Raw genomic sequence first — 12,802 nt, 5'->3', positions numbered from 1 at the left:
TTATATGGGCGCTGCCATATTGGTAAAGCTAGCTTGTTTGGTTTTAGTTTCGCATTTACAAGTGAAAGGGATAACTAAAGACGTGATCGATAAGACAAGAGAAGCGGCTGAAACGCTCTGTGAGAAGTAAATGTAATAAAATGAAATGGACAATTCAGTTTTTACTTGTTATATGTATGCCAATATGAAACAAATGTGATGAGAAATAATACATTTGCGCTTTAGGTACTAATATATCGTTTTGCAAATAGTGGTTTTGCTTAGTAGTGCTGATTTTTAGCTTAATGTATTAAATTCGTCGTCCATGGGGATAATGTATTTTCCCCTCTGAAAATCGACTTCTCGAACAGAACGGAAAGAAAATATTTCACCTCCTCATCTACAGTTTCTTCGCTTTAATATTTGATGGCCACCCTGAGGCTCACCATACTGACAATATTATTCCGCGACGCGAAATACCGATAATCTTCGTTTTCTTGTCACATGAGGCGAAATAACGAACATTGCGTCTTTTTGTATCAGAAATAAGTTCATCATAACATATCGTTTCAAGGGAGGATAGAACGAAAATTTCAGCTAATAATTTTGTAACTATATAACAAGAATGTCTGTCATTTGCTCCTAGGCAAGACTTTTTTTCAAATAACGACGTGAAATACTTTGATAATTTCATGTGTTCATTTGATTTTTTTTCTTCAAGGAAGTATAATATAGAAATACATAATATTCGTACGTCAATGGTTGCTGTGAAAATTATTATTATTAGTAGTATTACATTCTTAACGGCCTGTCAACACATGAAATGTCATTAGGGCCATCAAACGTTAAAACACACAGCGATCCAAAAGGAAATAACATTAAACAAACCAAAAGGTAAAAGACAAATGTTAAAAATCTTAAATGGGTATGTTAACACAAAAGATTAAAATGGGTACGTCATAGTCTATTGTAAAGACCAACATCTTTCAGGTAATGTGGAATTTTACAAATCTCAACAGTTTCAAAAAGGATTTTAGACATGTAATGTTACGATAAAAACGTTCTCGAGTAGACAGAAGGTCACTGCATTCCAATAAAAAAATTAACGGCGAATGGCTCATCACATCCTATGCACCAAGGATTATCTTCGCCTTTCAACATATATGAATGTGTAAGGTATGTATGACCCATCCGAAGACAGGCAAGGACAACTTCGTCTCGGTGGTTGTCTCTATAGCATGGAGACCATTCACTGATAACAGGTTTAACAGGAGTGCAATTTGTTATTGGTATAGATATTCCAACCTCCTGCCAATGAGCTTTTAAAATTTGTTTGAGAAATGGTTTTAAATCGGTAAAATGAAGTTTAAAAACAACAGGTGGTAGCGATAAAGCTTCCTTTGCGGCACGATCTGCTTTTTCATTGCCTGGTATTCCCACGTGACCAGGAACCCAGCAAAAAGCAATACGAAAGTTAAAAGCAAGTTCATGATATAGTATTAAGGTACTACGAATGAAAATATTTTCAATATTTTTAGTGCCAGAACTTTGTAGAACAGAAAGAGAGTCTGAATGGATAAAAGCTCTTGTTTCTTTGAATATATTCAAGGGCGAGGTAGATAGCTTGCGCTTCTGCCGAGAATATTTAGGCATTGTTCGGTAGCCGGCATCCATAGGTTTCATCTTGTGTAACAATGGCCGCAGCAACCTTATCATTATGTTTTGAACCATCAGTATATAAATGTAGAAATGTTTCATATTTTAACTGCAATTTCACTTATTCACAATTAGCACTGTCTGTGTCTGATTTAACCATTTCATGAAGTGAAAAGTCAACTTCAGGTGAATTCATGAGCCAGAGTGGAATTTCTATCGTTCCAAATGACTGAATTTGGTTAACATCAATATTTGTGTTTTGTAAAAGAGTGGAAATTCGAATACCAAATGCTGGAATGGTTTTTGGTTTGCCTTGAAACAAGGTTTTATATTTTGGATCAAATACAGGAAAAACAGGATTTGAAATAGTTGACCTAAGCTGAATGATGTATTGCAAAGCCAATTTATTTCGATGGCTATATAGTGATGGTTCGTTAGCCTCTACATAGAGGCTTGCTGTAGGCGTGGTCTTAAAAGCTCCGAGAGTGAGCCTGACCCCTTGGTAATGAACAGTGTCTAATAATTCTAAATATGAAGGTCTAGCAGATCCATACACGACGGAACCGTAGTCCAATTTTGACTTAATAAGGGCTCTATAGAGTCTTAGCAAAACTTTTCTATCGGCTCCCCAATCAGTGTGGGACACAACCTTTAGAATATTCAGTGCCTTAAGGCACCTGGCTTTAAGGTATTTTATGTGTGGAAGGAACGACAATTTCCTGTCGAATATTACACCTAAGAATTTCGTTTGCTCAACAACCGGAATTGGTGCACCACGGAGAGACAGATTTGGATCGTCGTGTTGTTTCCGAATTTGACAAAAATGCATACAAACTGTTTTTGCTTGTGAAAATTTAAAACCATATTCATCTGCCCAAATTTGATTCAAACATTGTTGTAGTTTTCTTTCGATGGTATTTATATGCTTAGGTCGATAGTATATGATGAAGTCATCCACATAAAGAGCGCCCTCCATTGAAGGGGATGATGTTTTGACAATACTGTTAATTTTAAGACCAAAAAGTGTAACCGAAAGAATGCTACTTTGTGGTACACCCATTTCCTGCTGATGAACATCGGAAAGAGTCGTTCCATTCCGGACTTGAAACACTCTATCTGATAGAAAATTTGAAATAAAAATTGGTAGATTACCTTTAATACCTATATCATGCAGATCTTTCATCATGTTGTATTTCCACATTGTGTCGTAAGCCTTTTCCAAATCGAAGAAAACAGCAACCAAGTTCTCCTTCTTTAGAAAAGCCTCACGCATAAAGGTTTCAAGTCTAACCAAATGATCGTTGGTACCTCGCTTAGATCTTAATCGCTTTGTAGGGGTGATATTACGCGATTGGATTCCAGATACCATATTAATCTTGAATATATCATCCACTCTATAATTTAACAAGCGCAACTCGTGAGTGATATTGGGCGGTAACTGGAGGGATCTGTTGTATCTTTACCCTGTTTGAGGATATGAATCACAGTTGCCATTTTCCATGACTTTGGGATATTCCCCGATCTTAAAATATAGTTAAAAATATCTAGAAGTTTTCTTAATGATAACTCTGGTAGACGTTTTAGGAACTGATAGTGAATATCATCAGGTCTTGTTGCGGAGCCATGTGATTTTTTCAACGGTTCTAACATCGAGAAAGGTTGTTTGTAAGTTTCATTGTTTTCGGAAGAGAATTTCAATTTAGTTTTTTCACGCATGGTCTTAAATTTTTGATTTTTTTTAATGCTTATTTCCAGACGATACCAAAGCCATTAGTTTTCAGATGTCCCATTGTTTTGAATGATGTTTTACCACTGATTCGTTTAATCATATCCCATACATTTTTGGTGGATGTATTGGAATTTAATTTGGACACATAAGATCTCCACGACAATTTTTTGTGTAAGCGTATAGCATGACGGGCTTTTGCCCGAATAATTTTGTAGTTGTTTAAGCTATCGTTTGTGGTGTTGTTTTGTAATTGCCTCAAAGCAGTTTTCCTATTTCGAATAGTTTTATCACAATCTTCATTAATCCAAGGTTATTTTTACTGCGTTTTCTTTTGGACTTTGGTATACATTCTTCGGCTATCGCAAGAAGTTCGGTAGTAAAGGATTCTATCGGGTCTTCTAAATTCAGGAAATCAATGGTGTTGAGAATTTTGGTACTGAGATGTTCAAATTTACTCCAATCTGCTTTATTTAATTTCCAATGGGGTACATGATCGCTCTCAGTGGATCCACAATTCCTTAGAAATATTGGAAAGTGGTCGCTTCAACAGAGATCGTTATGCACTGTCCATTCGAAATCGAGTAACAAAGATCGGTGACATAAAGTTAAATAAAGGTCGAGAATGTTCCGGAAGAGGGATGCCAATAAGTTGGAGATGTATTATTGTAAAGGCAAAGGCTATTTTCCAATATAATTTTTTTCAATTTTTGTTCCTCTGTCATTAGTGTCGGGTGAACCCCAAAGGTAGTTATGACCATTAAAATCACCCAAAAGTATGAAAGGGAAGGCAGTTGCGATAGGAGTTCGTCTAGTTGTTTGTTCGTAAAGTCAGAGTTTGGAGGGAGATGGATGGAGCACACTGTTAGCATTGCTCCATTTATAAAGACAATGTTGAGTAGAACAATGGGCGATTATATCATAATATAGAGTTTGCAATATTATTTTCGGTTGAAGTATATAAATGTGTTTCACGTTTTATGTATGTGATGTGACTGATATAACCTGTGTCACACTTAATGTCTTCTAAGGGGCGGTGTTGTATTTTCATTTGTGACCGTTTTCAGTGGTGAGTTTGTATGTATAGCGCATGTGCGAGCACGAAATAATGACAGAGCTTATAACACGGACGGGACACGATTGATTTGATAGATCAAAGCAATTTGAGAAAGTTCAACGATGGTGAGATTTTGTTATTAAGCAATTAACGAATTAAGATAGACGACAAAAAGAATGAAAAACAGGAACATTATGATTTCAGGCATCGAAACTGTAAATGGTTGATCTGAATATATCTCCCTGGCCTGAAATCTACCACTGCTAAATCAGCGAGAAAATCTACATATAATATATAGTATATAAAAAGGAATATCGATTGTAACGCAAAGACGATTTCCCCGACACTTTACTTGCCACACCCCCCCCCCCCTCGTTATCAAATACAGACCATATAACGCACACTTCTTTGCCTCAACATGTCTTATAACAGACAGATCCCTCCAGTTGTAGAGTGTGACCTATATGACAAACATATATCCCTCACGTTGTAGAGTGTGACTTCTGTAGCAAACATATCACTCCCGTTGTAGAATGTGATCTCTATATAACAAACATATCACTCCCGTTGTAGAATGTGACCTCTATATAATAAACAGATCACTCCCGTTGTAGAGTGTAACCCCTATAACAAATAGATCCCTCCAGTTGTAAAGTGTGATTTCTATAACAAACAGATCACCCCCGTTGTAGTGTACATGCATACCTCTATAACAAACAGATTCCTCCGGTTGTAGAGTGTGACCCTCTCTAACAAATATATCCTGTCCGTTTTAGAGTTTGAACTCTACAGCAAATAGATCCCTCCCGTAGTTGTGTACCCAATTGGAACACACACATAGTAAAATTTTCGTTAATAGTAAGACATATACAGTATTAAAGATATAATTTTTCGTGCTTCGTTATTTCAGCTATAACCTAATAATTTTGTATTGCTTTGAATATTCGGAAGGAAAACACCCGTTCTTTACAAATTAAGATTCAAAATGGAACTCTTCGGGAAAAAAACAAACATTGATGTTCGTCTCGGATCAGGCGTCCGTCCGTATGTTATTAAACTTTATATTATTGTATTTTTTAGTTGTACACAACTCAATCAGTTCTAAATTTCAACATTGTATGGAACAATATTAGTTAAACTTTTTACCAGAGACTTAAGTAGCAGAGCGAGTGACGATTTTATCTAAACAAGTTTTGTAAACAAATTTTGATCAAAACGATTGTTAAAAAACATTTATTTAGTTGGAATATAACCAAAACGTTGTACGATATTTTTTTTTATTCAGGAAATTTTAAGATTACATCCAACTTAATCACATTGTGTAACCAGAATAAACCGGAATGTGACCTAGTTTCAGGTATATAGAATTTGAAAGAATGCTAGTATTAATTCTCCTCCGTTTCCTGAAAACAAGAACAAAATGGAATCAAATATACTGAGCAAGTACCATGTTATCATCTAGCACTGAACGAAAATAAATAACCTTAAAATGAAAAATCATGACATTCTTCGTAATTAGTTAATGCAAATAAACTCTCCTACTAAATGTTTCTTCTGTACATCTATGTGACAAATAAAACTAGTATTATCATCAAGTTTCAATAATAACGACACGTAAATCGTAAGAAAAAGGACAATTGCCTCAAATTATTTTCTTATTAAAAAACAAACAGCAGAGTACAAATAAAACGATAACATTAAATCGACAGAACTCATGTAAAAAAACGTTTCAAAATGTTCGACTGACACGCTTTTTCGTTTAGATTAGGATTTGAAAGCTTAATTTTTCATTTGGCTCCGCCCCTCAGGCCCCTGGAAGGCCAGACCCATTTATACAAAATTGAAAAGGATGCTTCTGACCTTTGGTCCAAATCCGCCCAGTCGTTCATGACTAGTAGCGATTTGTAGAAGACAAATCAACGGACGGATGGTAGGAGGGACAACGGACGCCGGGCTATTGCATAAGCTCACCAGTTCAAGGACCTGGTGTTTAATGAACGTTTCCCTCTACTGCTATTGGTGCAAGTCAAAGATCACATGTTGCAAGTTCCGCGCGTTTCTTCTTTTCCATACATTTGGGTCATCCGACGGACATCTGGAATGGTACCAGGCGCAACAGAGGTGGCAGTGGTGGTGGTTATTATCACATTCGTCTTGTTGTCTGCATAAACAGTGAATGGCGATTGCGTTGGTAAGTTTCCTTAAGTAAAGGAATATACTCTTTTAGTCCTGAAGTCATTCGCGACTGATTTCAAACGTAAATCGACGGTTCTTGTCCCAAAATAGGACTGACTGCTGCAGTTGCGATAGTAAATAAACTGCAATCCGTGACCCTGTTTGCTGATAGCACGAAATGTAATTTATTTGCTCTGTGCAGATTGCGTCTTGCCAACTTCAGCAAAGCTCTTTCTAAAGTTGCTGGAGATATTTATTCCCATAATGCCATACACTAAGACAGAATCGCCATCCCCCGAGCTTCCGACAGTGACAAAAGGATTGTTGTTAACAAAGGGTGACTGTAACTATTAAATGACTGTCATGTGTCTGCTGCTTGAAAGAAGGATACAGCCTTGAAGTCCCGAACTGTTGGAATGAAGTTAGGGGAAAGAGTTTTAGGTCATATTAATAGCTAGACCCGGGGTTGTAGATCAGGTCGACAGTATGTGAAAATGCAGATGCCTCGGAGGAAATACTTTCACCTTGATCAGTACTTTTTTAAAGATACCCTCCGGAACATACATCATCACTGAATGGTCACTGGGTATGTTCACGTATGTTACAACTTCTGCAATAATCAATTTAGAAGCACCACGTGTAAACTTCGTTATCTGAACAGCCAGTGCAGGGTCATTAAGACTTGGTATGATCTGATTGGACCTGTTGTTCCACATTCATATTTAATCCTTCGTCTGAGTTTGTCGGCGGCTGCTGCTGCTGTTTTGAATATGGTTCAAGATGAATCAAGGCGACGCCTAGATTCAGCAATTTGCCATCAATTGTGAGAAAAGTTTGACGTTTCTGGTACGGCCCTGTCCAAGAAGGTGTAAAATTTCCTATCATTCTTCCTTGCATCTTTTTCCAAATCGACATCGCCTATCTGTAACTGTAACTTTAAAAATGTTGCATTGTACATGTCTACTGTACTTGTGTTAACGAGTAAAACAACTGCTTTATATGCCAGTGACAGATACTAGCATGAGGCAGACTGTTTAAAAACACATGATCTGATAAAAAAACTGACATACAGTTTTTTTTATTTGTTCAGGGATGTGATTATGTTCTAGCGCCTTTATTAATTTGTGGGGGACAGAAAAGTATGCGTTGAACAAGTCCAACCATACCATTGTGAGGTCTCCGTGGTTGATCTGGGCTTCCCGAATGACAAAACGGTACATCTGTCAACTTCATCGGACTCGCTTAAAGTGTCACTAAATCACAAATTCGTAGTATTGTCACTGTTATGCGATACAACCCGTACTAAAGAACACTTTCCGAAACTTGTTCATTATAAAACTTCCTATTTGTTGAAACTAAAAGTAAAATTTAAAATGCTTGCTTCAATAGCATCATTTAACAATATTTCATTTATGTTTACACATTTACAATAACTGCAACAATGTTACAAAATGAAAATACATTGTACTGTAGAGTCAAGGGCGTTCGAGAAGCGGTATTCATAAAATGGTTAATGTGAATATAAGGATTGATTGTCTGTTTTGTTGCTTGCATGGACTGATGAAGGAAAGTGAATTTCGTGCAAATGGTACTTTATTTGCACGAGGTTCAGTTTCTTACATCAGTCCGTGAAAAAAAAAATTAATCCTTTAATGTACTTGTCCATTTTACATGTCTAATGGGTGTCATGAAATAACTAGTATTAAGATGTTATTTGCTACACACTGTATTCTAAAAGATAATCTTTCAACAAATGATGACCAACAGTCACATTGACTTTACATTCCAACTAAGAAGACTTTAATTTAAGGGACTATGTTTGTGTAATGGTATTAAAAATCGATTACAGTTTACAAAGCATTCCGGAGGAATCTTGGCGCTCACCATTCGTGGTCACATAAATAAATCAAAGAAGAATGATTTATTTTAGTTATCCTGATGTTTGGGATTGATGAATTCCTTTCTCCTAAAGCCTACACCAATCGATGTGCTGATATCGATCTATGTTTATACTAAATGTTCATGTAATAATTCAGTAACAATTGACCTGAAAACAAAACAAAATAACTGCAACTACATCCAACAGAAACAAAGAAACAAGCACTGTACCATTTCATTGTACAGAGTTTTAGAGAGATACTTTTAGAGTAAAAATGTGGTATTTACATGTTAAGGGGGGAGTATTGAAGGGAAGGTGCAATGGGGGGGATTGGAGGGGGGAGGGGGGAGGAACGGACAAATATCAATTTTAGTGTACATGCACTATATATTTTAAGTGACAAGACTACAGTAACCTAGCGGACAAACAGGACATATAATTACACGTGTACTTGTTTAAATAATGATGTATGAATTTAATACGACAACACACTGTCAATGTTTTGTTCAATGGAGGATACGCAATTTGGGTATGGTGCGGACATATTTCAGTACTGAGAGTTAAGTCATGATATGGATATGACCCATCTAAAAACATCCTTCTAATGTACAGCGAACTTACAAAGAATCAAACAGACTGTAGATCTGCCAGGATACAATACAGTTTATGTGTATGTTGTTAATACAGTGTTTACTTATGTTATATACATAATTAATTATTGAAACTACAATTACAACAGATTCAGACATCGAGATAAGTATATATATTTTTTAAAATTTTATGATTGATGTAATTTCATTAGCGAAAAATTAAAGAAGACTCGACTACGTATACACTCCAACGATAAGATTTTTTCTTGCAAAATTTCTATCAATCAATACTACACATGACAGTAAAATGTTTAAGTATATCGTTGTTAACGTTGCTACACCGTATCATGCTTCGTGTCATCAATTGTTTTAAGATACTTAAGAGCTTTGAGATCAGTCCTCTTGTTATTTCATCGTCTGACGGGAACGTAAATCGCATCATGTACACATAATGCACCATAAGTATCATTGAAATACTTATCGACGACACTGGTAATAGTGTATAGCAGTTTATATTCGCGAGCTTTTTTTATTTCGCTGAATGTGCGAATGCAAATGAATTCGGGAGATTAAAATTCTCGTAATTTCTAATCTATCTTTGATACATAGATCTACGTTTCACAAGTCACCCTGTCATCAGACCAAAATATACAAGTAATGTTAAAAAGGGGCATTGATGAGTTGGGGATGGGGACCCTAATAATAGGAAAAACTCGAAACAGAATTAGAATTTAAAATATTTTAACAATATAGCGAGAGGAATTAAATTCCTATAGAAGAAACACTGCTGTATCCTTTCTGATATCTACATCTACTACAACACTCTGCCTTGTTGAAGGACCCCCTCCAGATCTTCCAGTCTTGGTGGGAGTAGACATGACTTTATAGCACAGGCCAATCCAGGTAAGAACAATAGGTATCTGTGTAAGTGTAATACAGGTGACAGTGCTACAGGTGAATACAATTCACAATCACCACAGTTCTAAATTAGTTTATCCTTCAAAATCATCAAATCCAAAGTTCTGTTTCAGAATCCAAAACTATTGGTGTGTTCCAAAAACACTTATACATCTGTGTGACAAAACTGTAAATGGAACTCCTCATAGAAACATAACTACATCCACAAAACCATAAGAGCAATATGAGTGTGTGATGCATTCTCGGTAGCCATTTGGAACCCCTAAAGAACGTATTTGTTATAGATATCACACACGAAAGGGATCTGTTTGTTATAGAAGTCACACTCTACAACGGGAGGGATATATTTGTTATAGAAGTCACACTCTACAACGGGAGGGATGTATTTGTTATAGAAGTCACACTCTACAACGGGAGGGATATATTTGTTATAGAAGTCACACTCTACAACGGGAGGGATATATTTGTTATAGTAGTCACAATCTACAACTGGAGTAATCATATTGTGATAGTGTAATCAATGTCAGGACGTAATTACATATATGTTACGCATTATTAATATTCATGACAATCAAATTGCTTAGAAAGGATGTCAGTTATGACTATTGCACCCGATAAACCTAATACCTTATCAGATTACTAAAAAAATATAATAAATATGGATTTATATAAATAACGTAGTGCGAGCAAATTATGAGCGAGTATGACGTTCCCTGACTGTTAATGATGTGATTATCCCAGGATTGCAGCCCAGCCCTTTCCCGCTTTGTCCACTGACGTGGTGTAATCTGGAGACTCCTCCTACTCGTCGGCATCCACGTGCTGACGACGCCCAATTTTCCATTGATCACATACTATAAAATATGAACGTCTCAAAGTTGACGGCATTCTCCTGCTGGGCACCCGAAGCTTTACACCGATTTGTTCTCAGTTACAGATTAAGAAGGTATTGTAGATATGTTTTTTGTCTTTTTATATGTTTTCTGTAATGTTTGAGTTATTTTGAAGATAAAATGACAGTATGGAAGCTCATATATTGATAAATATTTTTCCATTTTGTATTTTTGTTTTTATCATGAAGGCATTTAATACAATTGACAGCTGACTTAATATTATCGATATCTAAGCCTGTAATTTGGCGAACATATCGAAATTTGTTTGGTAGAATGTGATATGTTGCATAAAGTCATAAATTTGCTAGTTATTTTTAATTACATGGACTCTAATACAATAAAGCATTAAAAATGAGTATATCGTTTTTATCACATTTTTATTTTACTTAGGTCAGTTGGAATATCTTTACCCCATGTCTTTTTGTTGGGCTTAAATGGACATACCTCTGTTTCTGTTAGGGTATTACTGTATATATTCCTGTACTTGGTCTGTTATAAATGCGTGAGGTAAGAAAAGACAAACGTGGCGAGCCACTTTTGACTTTCTTTCCCAAGCCAAATTGCAACTCATATTTTAAGACACTTACAATGTATCCTGCAACATTAATTGAAAACCAGACTCTTGAAACGTCAACAGTTTTTATTCGTCCTTTGTCTACATGACATTGACATTGCGCTGAATTTTACCTGAGAAGGTTCGCCAAAATAATTGTTGGGCGCAGAAATATAGTTCCAAACTTCAACAGATGTGACAGCGATTTATAATGTAATTTTAAAAGCAAATGAAGAAAACATTTTTTGTCGAATTGACGAACGTGCTAAAAATGCAGTTATTTTCTGTTCATGCAAAATACAGCAAAAATATGTGACAAGCGTATTCCGACAATAGCAATGCCCAATTTTTATTATTTAAATGCTTAATTTTCTTTTTGTTCAGTCATATTCCCGTCTGTTTAGTCACATTTCCGCATGTTTAGGCATATTTCCGTCTGTTTAATCATATTCCGTCTGTTTAGTCACATTTCCGCCTGTTTAGACATATTTCCGCCTGTTTAGTCATATTTCCGTCTGTTTACGCATATTTCCGTCTGTTTAGACATACATGCGTTAAGTCATTTTGAAGCCTGCGTACGTCTCTGTCTTCGGATTAACATAAATGCATAGAATCAAATTTGTGCTTCTGCACATGTTAACGTAAATGTGTATGAGCGAAACACGGATGCAACAATTAACGTCATCAGAACGAAATTATGATTCAGACTAAACACAAATACTTTTTTTCTATCAAAATATGAGAATATTAGATTACTAAGTTTTACTTCTGTTAGTATTTTGACTAACCCGGTATTTTTCATATCTTTTTGATATCTTTACACAACCTCCGCTTTTTTTTTTCTTTTTTTTTTTTTTTAATTTCTGTGTTCGATACACATTGTACCATCCTATGTGTTTATGTTGAAACTCGTCCCGAATGTTTCATAAATCCACATATCAAATTGAAACTCATATCAGGTTCTATATTTTCCCTCACCCATTCCGTGAACAATACATTGTTCCTTAACAATATATCTATGTTGTTGGATTTAATGTGATAAAGTGATTGTTGAAGATAGAACACTATTTAGATAATTAGCTAGGTGTATGTAAGAATCGCCAATATTTCCTTATATATCTTAACATGTTTTTTTTCTATTTTCTCGAGACCCTGCAGACGTCTAAGAGCATTTTTGTGCTCTTAGCGCTATGAAAGTACTATGTTTGTGCAAAGTGAGCTAGGAAAGTATTTTTCATGAAATTGATTAGTTTTTTAAAACCCACTGTACCATTTTGAAATATGAAGGTCAGTAGTTCTCCTGATTGTAATATTAGCGTCGTTTTTTTTAATTTAAGTATAAACTCAGAGACATGGAGGTACTGATTCTGATAATA

This window comes from Ylistrum balloti, unplaced genomic scaffold, assembly GCF_031769215.1.
Source record: "Ylistrum balloti isolate Yb309-2 unplaced genomic scaffold, AGI_CSIRO_Ybal_v1 Utg370794, whole genome shotgun sequence".
In the NCBI taxonomy this organism is placed as follows: Eukaryota; Metazoa; Mollusca; class Bivalvia; order Pectinida; family Pectinidae; genus Ylistrum; species Ylistrum balloti.
Note: the sequence above shows the minus strand (reverse complement) of the source record.